The sequence below is a fragment of the Kryptolebias marmoratus genome, linkage group LG24, assembly GCF_001649575.2.
Source record: "Kryptolebias marmoratus isolate JLee-2015 linkage group LG24, ASM164957v2, whole genome shotgun sequence".
In the NCBI taxonomy this organism is placed as follows: domain Eukaryota; kingdom Metazoa; phylum Chordata; class Actinopteri; order Cyprinodontiformes; family Rivulidae; genus Kryptolebias; species Kryptolebias marmoratus.
The window spans coordinates 1,497,341-1,514,252 of NC_051453.1; positions in this window are offsets into that span (position 1 = coordinate 1,497,341).

The following is a 16,912-nucleotide window of genomic DNA, read 5'->3' on the forward strand; positions in this document are numbered from 1 at the left end:
CCTCTTTCAGGGTCAATCAGCGTTTAAATGTGTTTTGCTTTGAGTGGACCAGCCGTTGTTAAGGGTCAATACATTTTTGTCATAGTTTCCAGCTGAACTCATATTATGCTTCAGTAGACACATCTGCCAACAACAGCAGTGCAACGGTTGGCACAAACATGTGGTATGTGTGTTTGTCATTCTCTGTAAAATTTTGTTCCGAAGAACAGAAGTTAATTGTTTGTACCTCTCCCCACATCTGAGGTCAGTAAACAGATAAAAATGTAACATAGGCTGTGACACGTATATAAGAAGATGTATAAATAGCAATAATTTCTCTTCTCTACTTCTACCACAAGTGGTATGCACTGTAACCAATGAAATTCAACAGTCTAATTGATAATGGTTTTAGGTAAATGCAAATGGAAGGCTATGGTCAAAGTAAGGTGGCAGTAATAGTTTGTCTAAAAAAATGCTGCTGCAAATATGGACCGTAATTAGCTTGATTGGATTTATTGTTGATAAAAATATAATGAGTTTGTTTCTTCAGATGCACATCACAGCATATATTTCCTTTAACGCTTCTTTATTTTGCAAACATTTTTCTCTTGGCTGCATTCTTCATATGAGACATTGCCAAGTGTTTGCAATAAATTTGTTGACATAAACATAAGCATCTTTGTCAAAATATTATATATGAGTAAATCCTATTGCTAAGAGGTTATTTCTTTTCGGTGTAGCCAAGATAGTAGGTGCTTGGAAACAATGATGGAATAAATAAAGACATAAAAGTCTGTGCAAAGCAGTTACTGTGATGCTTACAAAATCTTACTGATGGCTTAGTGCCAGCTGCTCAATTACTAGTTTATTGTGAATTCTATTGAGTAGAAATATAAACATTTATAACAAACGATTTGTCAAGTTGAAAAAAAAAACAACCAACCAAACAACAACAAAAAAACAAGATTAGACCAGATTAAATCAATCCAAGTGATTGACATGGAAGGTTATAAAAGGTTGTTTCATAACTTTTGGATTGAACATATTCATCATCCAAAAACAAATGTGATCAATAAAACAAACAACATTTAAAAAAAAAGATTTTAAAAAGTCCAGGTTTGTGATTTCCATTATTTTAGTATTGAACTACAAACACCATTAGTTCTGCAAACTGACCACAAAACAACCAGACATCATCCATAACCTCTGGTCTGTAATATGTTGTTTCTGCTCAAATATGCCATTTTAAGCCTCTGGGAAGCTTGTAAAGGTGATTGCTGTTTGGTATTTCACATACACGACAGTGGTCCCTCCTGAGGTCAGAGTATTGATTTCCTTTTTTTTTCAGCTTTGACATCAGGTGCCAGTGTTTGTGAATTTTTTTCTTCCCTTAGCTCTGTTGACACTTCCTCTCAATTTTGGAGATCTTGAGGCTGTGGTGATATTTTCAAAATTGATCTGTTTGATCAGAGGCAGTCTGATGGAAGCGAACAATTTGTCACTTGTTCTTCAGACTGTACTGCAGACATCATTGGTCAGAGGCTTTACCAAAATAACCACCGCTAATTTCCACTCGTAATGACAGACTTGATTCTGGCATTGGGCATAATTGATTCCACTTTAAATTGAATTAGTTAACCTTTCTGTTACTTAATATAATTGTACACTTTCTCATAATTCACACTTGTGTTCTCTGTATTTGCCTGTGCAAATGGTGCAAAAGTCATTTATTCCTTGGCCATTTTGTGTTCCACTAAATGGGGAAATCATTCACTCCTGTGGGGCTATATTTCATCTGGGTTCATTATTTCATTTAATTGGGAAAGCAAATGAACAAATATTTGGCAAAAAAGTCAGCAGATGACATTATTGAGGCAACATTTTTCTGCTGAATAATGGACATCTGCTGGGTAATAGCATTAGGGAGGGAAATAAAACCACAAATTCTTCCAACTCTCACTGAAAGCCTATCAGTTAGAGCACTTAAAGCTAAAAGTAGTGCTTTTTAGACACATACCTCTTTCAGTTCTACCTAGGGATTATTTAAATGACTGCTTATTGTTGCGTGCATATTTTTGCATATCCCTCCCAGTTAAAAGGTTGCAGGATCTCTTCCCAACCTGGGGCCTTTCTGGGTGGAGTTTGCATGTTCTCCTTGTGCACACATGGGTTTACTTCAGTTTACTCCTACAGACCAAAAACATGCATGTTAGGTTAATTGGTAACTCTTAAAATTGTCCCTAGGTATGAGTAAGAGTGTGAATAGTTGTTTGTCTGATTTGTCTCTATGTGTCCTTGTGATGGACTTGTAGGGTCCTCTGCCAGAGGCGTGAGGGTTCTCCTCTGTATCTTAGCTGTTCCTAGGACTGCGCTCTTCTGGACAGAGATCTCTGAGGTTGTTCCAGGGATCTGTTGGAGCCACTCTTACAGTTTGGGGGTCTCGACTCTCCACAACTTCTTTATTTCCTCTTTCAGCCCTTGGTATTTTTTGAGGTTCTCATGTTCCTTCTTCCTGATGTTACATTCACTACAGATGTTACAGATTGCTACATCTATCAGCTCTCCTTCATTCTGTATTCTGTCTGTGTATATACACAGATATGTGCATACACATACATACATGCATATGTGTGTGTGTTTTGTTTTGTTTTTCTTCTTTTTGGGGGGCACTGTAAACACAATCTGACATGGCAAGAAAGCTGACGATGAAAAATGTATTGTCATTCCAGTTTATGTCTATTAAAAGTCCTAAAAAGTTAAAGAAAGCAAAATAGAAATACAGTCAAGAAAAAGAAGAGTATGATGAATTTGGAAGAGAAGTAAACAGAGGGCCTATTCAGTAGAAAAAGATTTATGACCTAATGCCGATATGGTGGTGAACTCTTTGGTGCGTTGCCGCTTTAAAATCTGTTTTTATTCACGGCACTCAGTAACTCGGCATCAACATTCTGTCTCCATGCAAATGTTCATAAATGGATCCAACATAATGAAATTTATGGTTGAAGCAACCCAACCCAACGTTTATGCTCAAAATTTTATACCAAGCATTGATTAACACATTAGTTCCACTTCCAGGCATTAAACTGTAGATATTTATGCCTTGAACCCAGCTGATATAAAAATAATTAGAGCATGCAAATTTGTGATTCCTTCATTCCTCAAATGAAGGTGGATGGAGATAAACGATCCATTGCTCAGTAATACACTGTTATTACTAAGAATATTCAATTTGAAAGGATCAGATGTTTGGACTGTGTGCTGCATGTGTGAATTTTGTTTTGAAATTGCTGTCAGTTGAGCGTTATGATGGTTCTAAGGTATTAAACACATCCACACACACATGATATTTAAGAAAAACAAAGCACAAACATTTTTCTTTAGATTTATACTTTTATGTGTTTGTTTTAGCAGTGTATATAACTCTTGTAATACATCCTATTTGTAAATGTGGGTAGAAAAAAATGGCTAAAACAACTGGGGGAAACAAACAGCACTGTGCACATAAAACTAGCCTGAGAAAAACATAAAAATAATGAGTACTCTGTGGAGTGTTTTGGGTAAGTAAAGTATCCGTGTGTGTGGCTTTGCATGCGTGTTCTTTGACATTTGTTCATATTTGCTTTAAAACCACCCACTGCAACTATTCACAAGTTCATCTTCAGATTTAAACAGCAACAGAGAGCAGTCAGTTGAGACAAAGAGCTTTTCTCAACTCCCTTGCCAGGTAAAACTTATTTTGCTCTGACATGCTTTACAGGCATCTCCCATTATGATCTAATGGCACTGAAAACAAAGTTTTCTATAAAAAAACTTTTAAAGTTAGCTTTTCATTCATACCACTGAAATTACCTCCAACAGAAATGTCCATACAGTAAGTAGTAAAAAATACTTTATTATGGAATGCAAAGAAAAGAGTGATTCCTTGTCTGTGATAATAATAAAGCTCAGAGCAATTATCTAAATGTTTGATCAATTCCAAAACTTGATCATGATTTCAATTATAGCTAAGATGTTTTTTTGAGTTCTGTGGCAGGTATCTGAGTTTTATGGTATACTGATGGCATTTAGAGTAAGCCTTTTGTCATGTCTAATACCAGGCTTTAGCAATTTATTAGTCTGGCCTTTGGTGGTTCCAGCATATTTATTCATTTATTGACACTGATGTTGAGCTCTTATAACATTAAGGTGAAAATCAAATTGAACAATTCACATGCAAGTTTATCTTGTCAAGAAAAAGAAAGACGCATTCAGGTTCTGTTTTCTCAAAATGTGTCTAAAAAGGTTTGCCAACAAAGGAGAACATTGAGGTGTAAATTATTAATAGTTATTTATCTAAATGGTTAGTACATCCTAGAATGACAATATTCAGCAGACTCAAATCCAAACCTCTACTTGCACTGAACAGCAACCATGATTTTTGACATATTAGTTATTATCTTACAGCTGGCATGAGAAAGTGTGGCTTTTATATACAGTCCACATCTAGGCTAGTTTATGTCGGGTGGAGTGGAGATTGTGGCGAACCCAATGTGCAGACTCGTCTTTGCTTCAGGAATAAAACAATTTATATTAAGAAACAAAGACAAAAGCTGTTGAGGCAGCAACATAAACTAGATCCAAAGCATAATCTAAAACTAGAGAACCCGATAACATGAGTAGAGCAAGACAACCAGGGAAACATTACAATGAACCAGTGAGTAAGCAGAGAAAATGACCAGGTTTTAAAGGCAGAGGGTAATTAGGGGAAGTGGGCACAGGTGAGTGATTACAACTAGGAGCAGGTGGAGATGGGTGTGGCAGGTAAACAAGTGATGACAGAGGACAAGTGAATAATGACAGGAAACAAGGAACAAAGACCAAAGACTGAACAAAACCTGGACTAAACATAAAGACAACTAAATAACAAAATAAAAGAAACAATAAACCCCAAAAGAAACTCAAAGAACAACCCAAACAAAACCCAAATCCTGACAGTTTATACATTTCAGTGGCATCCAGCGTAAAACAATTGCCAAATATTTTGTGTGAGTTTGCTCATTGTTGCAACCCCTGCAAAAGGGAGCAGCTTTGTACAATGCTGAATACCTATTCATACAGCACCAGTAATGTTAGTCATATTAGGTAGTAGCTTAGACTCATAAATCCTGATCTAATCACATTTGTACATTTGTTTTGCTTTCAATTTGAAATAAATCATATTTTGAAGTACTTTTGATACAATTAAATGCAAGAAATAACTGCTAGTCAGTAATAATGAGAACATCAGTCTGATGGATCATGTTTTCTTTTACATTATGAGCATAACCGTGTTTGTGTATGATGCAGGGAGGAGATGCCACGATGATGCCTTTTGGGGAAAAAGACTCTCTCTTAGACAGTTTGGGCAAACATGGATCCTGCCTTTCAACTGTTGCAGTGACACTTAATACATTTCTAAAGATTGTTGTCAGCCAAGTAAACTAAGATATATCCTTCAGCCTATCACCAGGTGAGCAGTTGGGTATTACCTGAACATGTTGACAATCAACTGAGTAAAAACAAACATCATAAACCTACAGTATCATGTGATTTTAGATTATAGGAGGGGAAAGAGGCCTGCAAGGTCAAGATTTAAACCAGATACACCACCACACCACAAATAATGACACATCTTCTGCCTCTGCCACATTACATCACATTTCCAGAGCGAGACTTTGGTTAAGAACGGTAAAATGTAAGTAGCACGCTATTTTAATGTCAACGGAAATTAGAGCAACTAGGGAACAAAGAAGACCAGAGCTGAGACGTTTGGACTTTTTTTATCGTGAGGCAAAAACTCTAACTACTGAGGGAACACGCTATCAAAAAATGCAAATACAACAGCTAGACGGAAACAACATCTGACTATTCTGATTGTGGATTTGAAAATGGCCAATGAATTAATAAATGCTTGCTACAAATAATGTATGAGAAAGAAAGTGTTGTGTTTTCGAATGTATGTTGTCTGCAATGCATGAGGCATATGGTGGATACAGCTGGCGGTACTCTGGGGGATTTGTCTCTGCCTCCCCAATACAAATAAGGCAGCTGCAAAGAGCAGCTAATTTTCCTCAGTGCAACAGATCATAGTAAGGTAACTACTCAGAAATGTGTCTGTCTTACTCTCATTTTTTTTATTATTATTTTTTTTTTTTTTACAAAATTAATTGAAATCTGTAAGTTAGCAATTATTTCCTGGACTCCAGGGAGGTTTGAGTGATAAATAGAGGAGGTGCAATTATGAATATGTATTGAACAAATGTTGTCACAATTGGAAAGCCTTATTAATCAGGACCTAGTCTTAAGCTGAGCATGCCGGATCTAAAGATTAGTGAATGTTTCATCTGTCATTCCGAATATTTGCTGAAAAACAAACCATTTGAATGATTACTTTATGTTTGATGAGCTTCACGTGTCTTTTGAACACCCACCACATCCTTCACTCACTGTGACACTTTCCCCAGGGTTAAGCAAATTATAATGCCTGGGCAGATTTCCAAATATAAGACAAGATAAACATTTTGTGACAACATTTGTCTTCCACTGAATGCCTTTTAAACCTCTGCCTGAGTGTGCTGAATCAGATGGGTGGGACTTGGCAGTCTAGTAAAGGAAAAAATTGGTTTTGAGGATGACTGTTTCATTTCTCGCTGCTTAGCAGGGCATAGAGCATCAGTGTAGCACAAACACACTGCACAGACATAAAATTACTCATTACCAAAACACCCTCACACAAACTTAAGTACTTGTTTATTGTTTAGCCTGGCCAAAAACAATAGGGTTTTACTGTCAATTAAACTGATCCAGCTCATGATTTGACACACTAGTAAAGATCCAAGCTTGATTCCAGCTTTGTACAAGTTGGTGGTTTATTTTCATGCAAGTTGAAATCAAATTACACAGATGGATTTTTGGTTTCAGTACAGCAAATATCCGGTTTTAGTTTCATTTACAAAACAGTTTTGAATAGGCTCAGATTCTGCTCACAGCTTCACTTTCCCCAAGACAAATAAATACAAAGAAGTAAGATATTTATATTTAGGAGAAAGTATGTAAAATTTGATTTAAACAGATTAAATCACCATTGTAGATATTTAATCCAAAGGTTTATATGTAAATTGGAGGCACTGTGTGGTTTACTTTCTTGTTAAGTTTTATATTGCAGCCATTACATGTACTTCATTATACATTCTTGATACATTTTAGCTTTGATATGCACTAGTAAAATCATTGGCATCTGAGAAAAAAGTAATTAGCACATTTCACTTTTAGATTTTCTGACTGTTATGACTTCCCTGTTTGTGTTATGCCTGATTCTAATCTCCTGCAAAGCTGCTTTAAATCTTGTGTCTTGCAGTTGATCTTGTGCTGCCTTTGTTTGTTTGCACACAGGCACAAAAGATGGCTTCACAGCTTTATTTAAGCCATATACACTTTATTCTGCCATTGCGATTTCCTCACTGACAGCAGCATTGATGCAGGGTTAGCACTGTTAAACAGCTCATCTATAAACATAGGACAGAGAAAATATGATTCCACAAGAGATGGTAATGTTTCTCAAAATCAGGAAAAAAACAAAAAAAATGCATCTGCAAATTGTAGCTCCTGTTGCTCATGGATAAGAGCAATTTACCATTTTAAATAAAATCTACAGGTGTTTTAATTTCAACCAGACTGAAAGCTTAGTCCCTTTGGTCTGCGTTGAATTTAAAGTAATGTTTTAAGACAATCTACCAGTGAGAATGTCTAACCTCACCCAACTAAACTCATCCCTGGCTAACAATTTGTGAAGAAATAATTTCCTGGAAGGTTGAGTTGCTGAAAAACTTTGGAATTAGACATACTACAGTCTGGAAGTGAACTAAATTAACTCAGTCTGGGTTTTGATTATCACTGACTTAGTGTTAAACAGCAAGATTCTGTTTTCCTTTTTCCTGGTCTGGCACATCAGTTGTTGTGTTTAGAACTGTAATACATTTTATTTATTAGTATTATTATTGTTATTTATTTTATTTCAGTGGAGTGTGTGAAATTGTTAAAAAGGTGGACTTTAACTTTTTACCAACGTGTCTTTGAATCAATACTGTTCTACCTAAATTGAAACTTATTCAGCCAGAACTAAAAAATGAGTTTGCTAATGACAGCTCAATACAAGGTTGCATTCCAGTAACTATAAAGTCATATGAAATGGAACTGAACACAATTTTCAGCTAAACTAACCCAACTCGTTGTATGCAGAGAGGCTTTATGATGATTATGCAAAGAAGGAACCAGAGGAAATCAAATTGCCTCTTCATGAGTAGAGTTCAAAGCGGGGTTGAAATGTTGCCCATGTCTTGATTTACATTAAAGGTTTTCGTATAGCTCTGTCACCCTGATGGAATTAAATGTTGGGTTGAAAGTAACTTTGTATTTTATGTATTGTTCAATAATTCAAAAAAACTTAAACGATGCATTTTTAGAAGCATTGAAATAGGAGTTTTAAAAAAAATAACTTAAATAGAGCAGCATATTAGGACAAATCAGTGTTCACTGTTATTTAATAAAAACAAACCAAAATTAAAAATTGCAAAAAAAATCTAAAGGTTTTAGTGACATGGGTGCATCTGAAAAAGCAGACTGGAATTTATCCCACTAATGGGTACAAAAACCTTTGTCAAAAGTGTGCAGTTTGTCAAATGTGTGCACAATATTAATTTACTTGTCTGTTCTTACACTTTTATAACAAACTAACTACCACCTGTATGCCATCAACAAGTCATGATGTCGTTTACATTCATCTTATCTGTTTCCACATAAATAATGACCTGAAACATGATTTCACATTACTTTGCTGTTACAAGGAAATTCTCTTTTTTTCTAAAAAAGTCTTTGTTTCATCATTGTATTTTGCTATGCATTGTTTTGTTTTGTTTGTTTGTTTTGAAGTCAAATATAAATTCATAAGAAACAGTCAGACGCCTAAGAGATTAATTTTATAACAATGGATGGATGGATGGATAACCTGAAAACAAAGTTTCTCAATCAAAGTTGTGCTTTGCATTTAGGCAGAAATGTAAAATTTCCTCTTTTTGTTACAACAAGAGGAAACCCTGTTCTCTCCTCCCATTGCCTGCACTTCTGGTACGTTTCTTGGCTGAGGATGTAAATGAACAGCTGCTGAACAGGTGCAGAGGAGATTCCAAAGCAAGATAAGATACACATGAAACAGCACCCCGAAATAACAGAAACCATATTTCCCTGTCAAAAGGGGCTTCCTCAATGTTTGTAAAAAAGATTATAGATAAAGAAAAAAACAACAATTAAAAAAAAGCATAAAATGTTTCAGCATTAAAAATCAAGTCTTTATTTATGTTGCAATGAGTTAACAAAAAAAGAAGAAAACAAAAGGAAAACATGAACATTATATCTGTAGGTAATATTTGCAACAAGTAAAATGACAAACAGAACACAAAATGAAGTGGATAGTGAAGAGTGTCAATGTTGCAACAATTCTTTAAAGAAAATAAAAAAGTCTGAGAGTATGAAAAACAATGCCAGCCAAAGGACTACTTTCAAATCAGGCCTAGTCAGTGCTTCCCACTGAAGCCTGTCATGAGCTCTCTGAGTTGGCCCGTGTGTTTTACTGAGGGACCTTTGTTGCATGCCATAGCCTCCGTGCTAAAAAAGCTCTGAGCTGCATTCCCCCACCCGTTTTGAAGGCCTGACAGCCATTATAAAACTGAATGAGGAGGAATTTGCCTTAACTTGGCAAAAGATCTCTCATGGCCCCTGACAGCTATGGCAGATTGTCATGGCAGCTAGCTGATGAGAAATGTGCAACCCCTTTCTTACTGTCACTACTACCAGCGGTAAACCACCGCAATCCTCCTAGTCAGCCTTTCATTTGGCAATATTCCCTTTGTTTGATCATTTGAGAATAAACCTAACAAAAAGAACAAAATAAATAAAACATTCATCTTCAATTGGGATAAGAAAAGAGAGATTCTCCAGAGCACAATATGGTTGACTGTTGAAAAAAAAGCTGAAATGCACACAAGACAGTTTAGAAATTCATATTCAATCTTTCCACTTGTGGAAAACCTAAACTACACTCCTGCCATTCGATTTTTTTTTTTTTTCTGGTTGGCACACCATGCAAAATTGATCAATACAAACTTGTCACCTCCAGCTGACAGGAGAAAAATGATGGAACTGCAGGTAAGTTCATACACAACAATAAGTGAATTCAGCAGAGACAGTTATTGTTTACTAGCTTTATTTCCAAATGTTTCACCTCCTTTAAAGACTTTTTATCAGACCGTTTCTCACCTGTAAAGTTGAAAATAGCTCCAACAGTCTCAGAGAGTGGTTATAAAAGTATCAATGCAAACTTGCACCACTTGTTGAATACTGGAAAAGGGTCAGTTTGATGATAACATCCAGTTTAGAAGTATTATCTGAAAGATAACCTTGTATCTAATGATACCAAATTACTCAGGAATCCACTTCTTGGCACTGTTAGCTTCAACCCTAAGCAACCTGAGTGCGGAGAGTTGATGAATAACTAGGAATGAAAACACAAGACAAGTGAGTATGAATAGGGTGCAGCCATCTGGCTGTGATGAGCAAGTGCCCCTTTCCCCCCTCTCAGCCTGTCGGCCGGGACCAGTGGAGACAGAAATCAGTCAGATGAAACTGATGTGGACATCAGGTGGAGGATCCACTTACAGCTCGTCTCGCCTGAGTTCCCTTTGACTGGTGGTGCACTCGGATACGCTGCCATGGGTCTGCGAGACAGTTCTATTTCTCCAGCCTCCTAAAGGTGTTCAGCAGTGACTAAACACTCCCCAATGACTTTATCAATTGTTTTATTATTTCAGCTTCGGAACAGGTAGTGGGAGACAAGATGTTTGAAATACATTTTCAACTTGGAAATTCTGCTTTGTGGGGGGTTGGTCTTCAGCCATTATGCAAAATCCTGAGCTTCCTTTCTGAATCCAAATAAAGAGATCTCAGAACTTTTTGTTCATCCTGTAGAGGTTACCTTGATTTCAAGGTTATTATTTACATCCATCTTCTTACTTTGTTCATTTAGGCTTATAGGTTATGTCATTACTCAATGAATTATCACAGCATGCTCTCTGGGATGACAATAATGCTCTGGAAGTATATCTGTCAAATGAATTTTATAAAGTTAATCAGGGAGAACAGAGGCACATTGGGATCTATAAACTGTAGTTAGATAGTCTGTGTGGTCTAATAGCTATGGAGACCATTGGATGTCCTGCTGTTAATGGAGATCATCTCTCTAATAGTTTTCTTTATGCATTGCTGTTTGGTGAACTTTTTGTTTTGTTTTAAACCGATCAGCTTAAGACACCTTTTAAGCGTTTTTAAGCCATTTTCAGCCTCATCATGATTTCCTCTTCTATGCAAAGCCAAGCATGAGGAAATATGTAGTTGTAGCAGTTTGTTAAAATGTTTACACAAAAACTACAGTGTTGCTGTTGGAAAAACAACAATCTATTTTTTTTTTTTATCATTTTCATGTTTTTGCTACTTTTTTTGCAACTTTCCATTTTGCTCCCATCTGACTGTGAAAGGCTAACAAATAACAATTGTCAAAAGAACTTGTGAACTTGTGACCATACTGTTTCACTAATTGAAAACAAAGACTTAATTTGGTTCCCCGTTTATTTGATGAGTTCTGTTTTGGAGATGCAAAGTTTCCGCCTGACAGTGACGATGGATGAATTAATGACTGTTAGTAAAGTGCTGGAGCCCAATGAAGCAGCTCATTAACTTTGACTTTTTTGTTTGTTTTTAATCACTGATTGTGGCCCTTTTATATAGTTCGACAATCTCTTGGAACACATATAATCACTCAATAAAAGTCCTTATTTTACTCCCAGCCACCATGACTAATAGATAACCTTATCCTACCCCTAACACACGTCTTTCACTTTTCAAATTTGTGCAGTCCAACATTTTAAAGACATGCTACGCCCTTTGTTTCCCATATAACTGTAGTAGGACCCATACATTGTTTTTATGTGAAATTGCATTGTTTTATTGTTTGTTACTTATAACCTTATTTCTCCTGTGCCAGTTTTACCCTGTGACATAAATCAAGAAAATTCTTGTTGTTGTTGTAACCCATGAAGACAATGAAATAAAAGGTTGCATGATAAAAAAAAGAAAAATCAAGCAAAAAATATGACATATTTCAGTATCCATATTCAAGATTTAAGCTCTATTTTTCATGAAGAGTGCTTTTAATAAGTTTCACATAACATAGTTCAAACAAATGGCAAACAAACTGCTTTCATTGCAGAGTAATTAAAAAGAGATTACTCACACTGAGCACTCAGAAAATATGCTGCACAGTATTTACCACTTTCAAGCACTTAAGTGCAACTTAAGTGATTAGACGAATTTTCATAAATATATATATATATTTATATTGACATGCAGTTTTACTTCACAGCTTACAATTAGTCTGGATTACATAGCCTTTATCAGAGAACTGTCATAACTGGAGATTTACCCGACCCAGCAGGATCCATGAGTGGCACACCAATTTAATGCAAGGTAAAACAGCTGTTTGTGTCCCATCTTTGTGACAGACAACACATGAAAATAAATTAATGAGATATCCATGTCAATTCATTTCATCCACAGCAATTAATGTAATAGTCGCTGTAAAGAAGTAAACGTTAAGGGGAACCCACTTCTGCTGAAAAGTCCCAATGAAATATTAATGAAGGGGAGCCTGGGATGATTCTGTCTGTCTATTATTAATGATGACATTGGTAGAGTCAAACTAAGTGAAGGACACCGTCTGTGGACAAAGCAGAGTTGAGGAGCTTCAAACTAAACTGCTGACATTTTTAAAAATATTTCTTTCTTTTTTCCTTCTTCTTTCTTTTTGCTTAGTGCTGGACAGACCAATAGGTGTTGGGTAAATATTTGTATTTTTAATTCTACCTAATAGATCATTGGAAAATATGAAAATGATCATATCATTTCAAGGGAATAAAAAATGGGTAAATACAACACATAAAAAGAGAAACAAAGCAACAAAAATGCACAATTTGCTGTTTTGTCCACATGGTTAGAGGGACTTTTGACTTTAAGAAGGTCTCTTTGCTGTTCCTAGGACTGCGGTCCTGTGGACAGCGATCTCTCCCAGTTTGGGAGTCTGTGATGATGAATGGCACCACTGAGGCTTTGACTTTTCACAGTTTCTCTATTTCCTCTTTCAGCTCTTGGCATTTCTTCAGTTTCTTGTGTTCCTTCTTCCTGATGTTATGATGTGTTTATACCTGTATGTGATGACTGGAAAAGCATATTTGGTGATGGCTTGGTCTTTGTTCTTACCATTCAGCTGGCTCTTCAGGACCTGCCTTACTCTCTGTAGGTACTCGGTTGTGGCTGACTTCCTGCAGCCTCATCATGGTTGCCATTTGCCTGTGGGATTACAGGGTATTTGTAGCTCTCCTGAACATCCCTTCAGTTGTGATCATCTTGCCATTCAACCACATGTACCCAGTCCTCATAACATTTGAATGTCCTTGCTGTATATCCTGGTGAAGCGGATCAGTGAGTTGAGGTCTTGCTCAATTTTGGAATACGGCTTGATGTAGAGCAGCTGACTGATGATTATTCCATTTTGGAATTGTTATCCTTAGCCACTCTTTGCAATGATCTGGCTGAGGGGATTCAGGCCTTTGCAGAAACAGAAGTGGGGACAGAGCATTACCTTGATAAATGCCACACATGATTATAGAGAGTAAATTGATGTCTTGAACTACCACCATATTTCAGATATCAATGTAAGCTCAGTGAGGAGATAAGACAGAGCAATGAGGATACAGTCATTTCAGCTGGTAATTGTAGTGCAACACAAAGTACTATTTCAATAATAAGGTCATAGAGAAAGCTTAAAGCAATAACATCATTTGATAAAGTAATGTCTGAAATAGACTATTTTTACTGATCCTTTTTTGCTCTAATGCAAACAATTTGATTATGTCAATCAAAAGTTTACTTTTTTATTTTTGAACATTCAAATAAATGTGAAGTCTCTGTAAGTATATGAAATGTTGGAGGTTTACAACAAATCTAACAGATCTCACAAATTACTGACAGAGACATTGAGCTACATCTACTTTAAAACAAATAAATTATCTAATAAGATAGAAGCCAAATCAACTCCATTTTTGCAAGTAAGAAAAAACGTGAAATTGTTTTCTCTCCCTGAAAAGACAAAACCAATGTAGGTTTATTTGTTTTTATTATTATTTGTTTTCCAATCATCAGCCTTTACTGAGCTAAAACCTCTTTTCTCCAAATTTCAGCATATCATTCAGCACACTATCAGCAATCTTTGTGAGCATGTCATTATGCCAGTTAACTGAGCCCACAGGCTCAATATGTGTGTTCTTGTCCAGAAGTGAATCCATCAGACAGATGTTGGCTCTCTGCATGAGGGCGTGAAGCCAGGCAATCCATGAAATATGAGGTGGGGAAAGAAAATTGTCTAAAACTAAGTTTGCAAAAGTAAACTCATTAAAAAAAGCTTTTGTTTCTGTCATTTTTGATACATACCAAACATCAAATAAAAAACTTACTCATATATATATATATATATATATATATATATATATATTAGTATACAGTAGGTCATGCAATTTTTCTCTATGACAAAAAAAAACATTGCCACATAACTTCAAAAACACTATAAATAAATCCATTTCATATAAATAAAATAAAAGGATTAAAAAGAAAAAAAAAGAAAAACAGGAAATTCAATTAAATGTCAAAACTCAGTAAAACTAGTCTTTGTTTCTTTCTTTTCTTCTAATTTTTGAGTCTTGAAGAAAAGCTACCTTAATAATACACTTTTGTGTCCTCTCTCTTTATTAGACCAGGCATTTTTGGCCTGCCTTAACTCTAATGTTATTTACACTCCTATTCATTCTGGAGGGGCTGCCACATTTCAGCTGACTTTCATTCATCACAGGACTGTCTGCATAGGTTTCACTACTGAGCACTGAGAGCCCACCTTTTACTTTGACCAAACCATTGTAACCCTATGTACCTTTGCTTAACATTTTATAACATTAAAACCAACTGGCAAGGATTTTTTTACATGTTTTTGTTATAAGAATGAATGAATTTCCTGTCAGTGTGAGTATATACACTCTTAAAAACACTGCAGGATTGTTTCAAAGAGTAATATAATTTACTGTGCGTATGCCAGACATCAAAAAAGCATGAATGTGTAAATGAGAAGGTATTGAGCGTCATCTTGTGCTTGCTAAAGATGAGGATAAAAACATTAGTGTAAAGTGATGAGGTGTTTTGGAAAAAGCTATTTGTCATCCCCTTTGACCTCCATCCCAAATCAATGATTTCAATTTGTGCATCGATAGAAGCGAATAGGCCTTAATGCGAGGACTCCACTTAATGCTTTAGGGGTCATATTAAAAATGCAAAGGTGTGGTAGCTATCTAAAGCACCCTGACTGGATGTTGTCCAAATATAATATTGTACCCCTACAGCAATTATAGGGATCACTGAAGGGGTGGCAACTGCAAGGAAATGAACTCAGGATCAATTTCAGCACTTATCAGGATGTAAGTGAGTCTGAAAAGGTTCAAGGAGAATTGAGGAATCTGTTTGGCACTTGACGCCTCTGCCTAAAAGAGGATGACTGCCAATCAGACTGGACAGTTTCAGCCCATTTAATTAAGCAACACCTATTTTAATTTTTGAGTTTATCTTACTTAGTTGACAGGCTTTTATAGATTCATCATTTCTCACGGACAACTGTGTTTCAGGTTTGAGCATGTGCATTTTTTTCCTACCTGTTAGTGTCTGTATGCAGCATCAGAGACAGCAAAGATGTTTGGAGGATATAATCTATTGTTAAAGTCAGTGGGTGATATACATCTTAAATGTAATCCTACTGGAACTCTATACAGCTAATATTCCCAGCAGTGGCATCTGCTATGGATTATAAATGACAGCAGTTCTGCTTTAATCAGTTGCATCAGTCAATAAACATTTAAGTTTTACCACTAAAAGATGAGTGCACTGACTGACAAGAGACTATTGCCATAAATTTCAGTCCACTGAGATCAGATTTAGTCGGCATTTTAATCAAAACAATACATACAAAAGACCTGAGGGCATCCACAGTAGTTAGGGATCTCTTAACACACCTCTCCATCTAAATCAATGTGGTACATTGTGATGTAAATTAACGTTTGGTCTTCGGGTTTCACCTGGGTGATTGAGAGTTCAGGCAGTCTGAATTATGTGCTGTGCCTTTCTAATGGTAGTTCATAATTTCACAGATCAATGAACATCATCTATAGTGTTAAAAGAAAAGAAAAGTTGAATTTGTAATGAAGCCAAACTCAATATTCCACTCCTATTGTTCAAATAGGACATACCCTTTTGAATCCCACTGTGCTGCCAAGGATCACCTTTGAAATGCATAATTTCTTAGCCAGTTGTATTTTAAGCCACTTGTTAGATATTTCAGTTGAATTGGGAAGTTGTCTTGTTCTCATTTCACCTCATCTCTGATACGCTTCATGAACTTTGCAAGTTCCCATTTCAAAGAAGGAATCTTTCCAGGTGCTAAAAGCTTCAGGAAGAAGTTTAGTAAGTTAGTTTATGTAATAATTTTACCTGTAACACTGGCTGAGGGTATGCAAAACAGCAAAGACCAGTCTATCTAAATAAAAAAATAAATAAAAGTGATTGTAAGGCTAGAAATATCCACAAATAAACATGACGTAATGTGTGCTTTAATAAAATAATAACATTGTTTAATAGATTTTCCACCATGTGCAGGAAACACATCTTCATACTTTGATATCGACTCTACAAGTTAGTAAATCTCTGGTGGAAGAACAGA